Consider the following 6625-nt stretch of genomic DNA (forward strand, 5'->3'; position numbering starts at 1 on the left):
ACCTCACTGCAAATAGTTCAATTTCATTTCTTCTTATGGCTGAGTAATATTCCATTGTATATATGTGCCACATCTTCTTTATCCATTCATCTGTCGATGGACACTTAGGTTGCTTCCATGTCCTGGCTATTGTAAGTAGAGCTGCAATGAACATTTTGTTACATGACTCTTTTTGAATTATGGTTTTCTCAGGGTATATGCCCAGTAGTGGGATTGCTGGGTCGTATGGTAGTTCTATTTTTAGTTTTTTAAGGAACCTCCATACTGTACTCCATAGTGGCTGTATCAATTTACATTCCCACCAACAGTGCAAGAGGGTTCCCCCCTTTTCTCCACAAAAAATGATTATGAAGAAACTAGGGGCAGGACAGGAATAATGACACAAATGTAGAGAATGGACTTGAGGACACAGGGAGGGGGAAGGGTAAGCTGGGACGAAGTGAGAGAGTGGCATGGACATATATACACTACCAAATGTAAAATAGATAGCTAGTGGGAAGCAGCCGCATAGCACAGGGAGGTCAGCTTGGTGCTTTGTGACCACCTAGAGGGGTGGGATAGGGAGGGTGGGAGAGAGACGCAAGATGGAGGAGATGTGGGGATATATGTATATGTATAGCTGATTCACTTTGTTATAAAGCAGAAACTAACGCACCATTGTAAAGCAATTATACTCCAATAAAGATGTTAAAAAAAAAAAGTGGATTGACGCTCCATTTTGACAGGCTTTGTATGCGGATTTCAAATGTCTTTGAGGGTTTAGTTCTTTGTAGAGTTGTGATGCTAGCAACACTGACTTCAACAGCTGTTTAAACACCTGTACTGTAGGGTCCCCTCCTCTGCCTCACTGCCAGTATCTGACACCCTGCAACCCTCCTCTCCTTACTTTAATTACTCATTGGGATCCCTGCAGTTCAAGAAGCCTCAACATACTTCAGTGTCTGCATTTCCATGTCCTAATCAAAATTCCCCTGCCATATCCCATCCTCTACATGATTGATGGTTAATTAACTAAAATAATCTTTATTAAGGCACTGCCTCATCAACATTATTAAAACCTATACGCATCACCCCGAAAGTGTGATAGTGTTGATACAAGCTCCCTCTGGGGAGACGCAGCTGCTGCAGGAGACACCACCTGCAGCTGATGGGAGTGGGAGAAATGCCCTGGCTAGCCCCTTCTTCTTGCCCCCAGATCTCCCACCATTGTCCAAACCCAGCTAGAAGCCAGCTGACAGAGGAGCCTGGGAACAACAGATTGCAGAAATCAGCTCCCTGTGACACATAATTGAGGAGGGAGGGAAAGGCATGGATCTGAGGACACATAGGCCCAGGAGCAGCACATATGATTATCCCCATTTTACAGAGCAGGTCATGGAGCTCAGCAAAGGTTATTAACTGCCCAGAGTCACACAGCTAGTAAGTATTACTAAAAGTGTATGAGTCCAGGTCTGTCTGAATTCAAAACCTGAGTTCTTGCCGTGTTCTACTTTCCCTGCCATCATGGACATTTCAATTGCTTTTTCCAACTGCCTTGGTCAAGAGGTAGCTTGGGGTTCTGAGAGGCTGTTTCAGGGCTATCATATCTGCAAGAGGAGCTTCTCTGGGTTTGAGATTTGTGTTTCGTGAAGGACACAGATGTACCACTCAGATCTCCCTTCAAGCAAGGACTTGCCATGCCTGCTACTGTGAATGCTATCAGCTCAAGCAGAGCTGTCTCAGCTTCAGAGAGCCACCTTGCCCAAGTCTCTGCCCTTCCCTGGCAGCCCATGTCCAATAACTGATAAAGGCTGGGTCTTTTGGACCCACTGCGGCCGAACAACACAAATGTACATCACAGTTCCACTTCTCCCACTGCCCAGTCCTGAGTCTTCTCCTTTCCACAGGTGTTGGTTCCTAACAACAAACCCTGTCTCAATACCTGCTTCTAGAGAACCCAAACTGTGATGGGCTCTGTTGTGATTAATGTTCTCACCTTTGCCCATAACCCCTCAATCTACACATACTAGTCGATGGTGCAGCAGTATCCATTATAGTGGAAGCAGTAGGGGTGGTGTTACCTACTTTCCTCTTAGACTTTCTACAGGCTTCTAAAGCTGCACTGACTGAAATTGTTCTGATTAATTTAGACTGACAAGCAACTGGAGATGCTCTCAGATGGTGAGGAATTTGGTCATTTTCTTGATGTTCATCCTTTGCGGGTCCACCCAGAATGAATCACCAGGAAAGCATTTGATCAGAACTGTGTAAACACAGCCCCCAGCTCTTTAACCTCACCTCTTGTTTCTTATGCAGAGGGTAGGAAATGTCTTCTGAACCCCTTACTGTCTTGAAGGCGGGGACTGAAACCCATCCTAACGTTCCTTAACACTTCCGCGTGTTAAGGTCTACCTGGAAGTATTCAAGGTTGGGCTCTGCCTTTCTGCAGAATATTCCTTCTGAAGCACCCAGAACGCTTGGAGAAGTGCTTAAATTCACTGATTTCTGACTGCCACCCCTCTCAGCCATGATGAAGGGGATTCTAGAAGACATCAAGCCTGCCTCTTTGCCCTTGAAGAAGGACTCCTCTCTCCAGCACACCCATGTTTTTCCTTTAAAATGAAAGAAATTCTTTTTTTTAACACCTTTATTGGAGTATAATCGCTTTACAATGGTGTGTTAGTTTCTGCTTTATAACAAAGTGAATCAGCTATACATATACATATATCCCCATATCTCCTCCCTCTTGCGTCTCCCTCCCACCCTCCCTATCCCACCCCTCTAGGTGGTCACAAAGCACCGAGATGATCTCCCTGTCTTATGCGGCTGCTTCCCACTAGCTAATCTATTTTACATTTGGTAGTGTATATATGTCCATGCCACTCTCTCACTTCGTCCGAGTTTACCCATCCCCCTCCCCGTGTCCTCAAGTCCATTCTCTACGTCTGCATCTTTATTCCTGTCCTGCCCCTAGGTTCTTCAGAACCATTTTTTGTTTTTTTTTTTTTAGATTCCATATATATGTATTAGCATACGGTATTTGTTTTTCTCTTTCTGACTTACTTCACTCTGTATGACAGACTCTAGGTCCATCCACCTCACTACAAATAACTCAATTTCGTTTCTTCTTATGGCTGAGTAATATTCCATTGTATATATGTGCCACATCTTCTTTATCCATTCATCTGTCGATGGACACTTAGGTTTCTTCCATGTACTGGCTATTGTAAATAGAGCTGCAGTGAACATTGTGGTACATGACTCTTTTTGAATTACGGTTTTCTCAGGGTATATGCCCAGTAGTGAGATTGCTGGGTCATATGGTAGTCCTATTTTTAGTTTTTTAAGGAACCTCCATACTGTTCACCATAGTGGCTGTATCAATTTACATTCCCACCAACAGTGAAAGTGGGTTCCCTTTTCTCCACACCCTCTCCTGAATTTATTGTTGGTAGATTTTTTGATGATGGCCATTCTGACTGGTGTGAAGTGATACCTCATTGTAGTTTTGATTTGCATTTCTCTAATGATTAGTGATGTTGAGCATCCTTTCCTGTGTTTGTTGGCAATCTGTATATCTTCTTTGGAGAAATGTCTATTTAGATCTTCTGCCCATTTTTGGATTGGGCTGTTTGTTTTTTTGATATTGAGCTGCATGAGCTGCTTGTAAATTTTGGAGATTAATCCTTTGTCAGTTGCTTCGTTTGCAAATACTTTCTCCCATTCTGAGGGTTGTCTTTTCGTCTTGTTTATGGTTTCCTTTGCTGTGCAAAAGCTTTTAAGTTTCATTAGATCCCATTTGTTTATTTTTGTTTTTATTTCCATTTCTCTAGGAGGTGGGTCAAAAAGGATCTTTCTGTGATTTATGTCATAGAGTGTTCTGCCTATGTTTTCCTCTAAGAGTTTTATAGTGTCTGGCCTTACATTTAGGTCTTTAATCCATAAAATGAAAGAAATTCTCTTTTTTCTTGACTATCCAATCAGAGGGCAATGAGCTACAGAAGCTCTGTAGGACTGTAGCGGGCCTCCCCCACATACTGTTTTCTTCCCTGCCAACTAATTCCTGCCCTTAACCTTCTTAGGTGTCAGTACAGCACCTATTATTCATGGCTTCATTGACATTTCTTCTCAATCCCTGAAGCTGGTGGTGACTCATCGTCTCCTGTCATCGAAGGGCATCACTGGGCTGTGTACAGTGCACTCCATGAAGTCCGTGTTAGCTCTTCTCTGATGCCTTTCAACAGAGGTGCCCTGGAAACTTTTTAATTTGATGACCTAGAGGAAAACATGAAGATTTCCAGTTTTATAACCTGTAGATTTAAATTAAGCCACCTTCCTGGGGCATGCAGGGACCCAAGGACTCTGGACTTGCCCTGGGGGAGCAGAGTCCCCAGGCTATTTTAGCAAGAGTCTAAAATGTCCAGAGCCTTCCCTAGGGGGATGTGTTTGAACTTACCCCCCGCCCCCCAAAATGTTCTTAGCATGGAAGAGGAATGATACTTCAATGCAAGCCTCTTTCTACAGACAATGTCTTTGGATTTTCCATGGGATATTTTCTTCTTTTTCTGAAAAGCACTGGCACTTATTGGGCTAAATGGGACTGAGGAGGCTTGCTCCCAGATAAAATTTGTGTCCACAGCACTAATGAAGTCATATAGGATGGCGACTTCCTAGGAGGTTGCATCCAACTTCCTAGCCTCATGGCTGTTTGGTATGATAGATTCTCCTCACTCCCATTCTTAGAGCCTGAACCATAGTGATGCATGGATAAGAGAAGGGGGCCTCTGTTAACGGGACTTAGTGGAGAAAGTGACAGTGACCCTTTTAGTAAAATCACGTGCAGTATAAAAAGAGAAAGTTTATCCTGCAGGGTAAAGGTTTGTGGTCTTGCAGATGTCCTGCCTTGATGGCAGGCAACAGTTATGGCCTTTGCCCTCCCTTCCCCCATCCCTCTATCTCCCATCTCTATATCACCCAAGCCCACAAACATAGCCCTACCCAACAGCAAAATTTGAAAGAAGTAACTGACAGCCCACACTTGGGATCAAGCCAAGCAAGAGACAGAACTCTGGGGCTAAAGCCAGCTCACAAATGTGTGACCTCTAGACTATACATAGTTCTCAGATGTGTCCATTTAGTCCATGCAGTATCTTTCTTTAAAATTTAAATGCACATATAAAATTGTGAGATTCTACATAAAACTATGGTTTTCCAATTTCTCTTGAAAAGTAAAACCATCTGACCACATCATGCTAGCATTGCCATGCTAGCATTGGCCACTACCAGCTAGAGCTGGTAAACCAACACCAGCCCCTTTACAAGAAGCCCTCACTCTCCAATTTTCTTCTCTTACACAGGGCCTGTTTCACCTTTCTATATCCATGCCCTGGCCCCTACAGGCATCCAAGTCTGAGTCTCTTGGGTTAAGGCAGGGAAGAGAGAGGAAAGAGAAAAGGTCAAATGAGAAGAGGTACTATTTATACAATATGTATCCATGATGTATTAGTTAAAGTGCTTTGGGATACATGTAACAAAATATCTGAGTAAAACTTGCTTAAACAGTAAGGACTTCTAATGCTTTAACAGATGGTCAGATTGGCAGTTAGATCAGGCTTAGATCAGTGAATCAACAATTTCAAGGCTCTGGGTCAGCTTCTCTGAAGTGTTCTTTGCTTTTGCCTCATGGTGACAAGATGGCTACCACAGCTCCAAGCACCACATCCGCACCCAATGACATAGAAAAGAAAGAAAAGAGAGACCAGAGTTTCTCCTCTCTTGTCTCTCTCTTATCAAAGAGAAAAATCTTTCCAGAAGATTCCAGAAGACTTTGCCACAGGCCCCATTGCCTGGAGCTGGACCACATGACCACCCCTAAGCCAATTGTTAGCAAATGAGAATGGGATCATCATGTCTGAGTGAGACCAAACATGATTCATCCCTGCATCTAACAGAGGGGTCCACTGTGCACATTGCTGCCCACCCAGTTCTACTAAAAAGGAAGAAGGGGAGAGTGTAGTTGTTTGTAAAACCTACCACCTGTGAAAGGTGTGGCCACACAGGACATCCCAAGATTCTACTAAAATGGCTCCATGTCACCTGGGATGCTGGGGAAGACCTAAAATATGGCTGAGCAGAATCATCCCCTGTGGTGTCTATAAGGGTGGTAAGATAAGGCTGGAATACAAAGTAAAGGACTATTTGCCCCTTCTTATGAGCTCCATTTTGCCCACCTGACAGTAAGATCATCTTGCTATAAACTCTACCACCCCTTTCCACAATTAGGGGCCTGGCACTTTTGTTTCAGGTATTCATCTGGCCAGTGGAAGGGTCGATTCCCATCCTGACCACATGCCAGAATTTGCTCTCCAGGTTTTTTTCCCCCTGAGGGTACATAAAAAGGCATCGCCCTTGGGAGCAGGCCTGGGACTCAGTCCTGCAGCTGGAAGGGCATTTCATCTGGTTAAAATTCCTTCCCAAAGGAACCGATGATATGGCTTCTGGAATTGGAGCCTCAGGTCGTAAATCAGTGTTTGTGGCCTGGTCCCGTGTCACTTCTTCCTAGGCTTACTCAGTCCCAGGCAGCCTCAGAGTCACAGGCTCTGGGAAATGGTTAGCAAATAAAGCTTTAGCTCTTGGTCCTATGTGC

This window comes from Eschrichtius robustus, chromosome 2 (assembly GCF_028021215.1).
Source record: "Eschrichtius robustus isolate mEscRob2 chromosome 2, mEscRob2.pri, whole genome shotgun sequence".
Lineage (NCBI taxonomy): Eukaryota > Metazoa > Chordata > Mammalia > Artiodactyla > Eschrichtiidae > Eschrichtius > Eschrichtius robustus.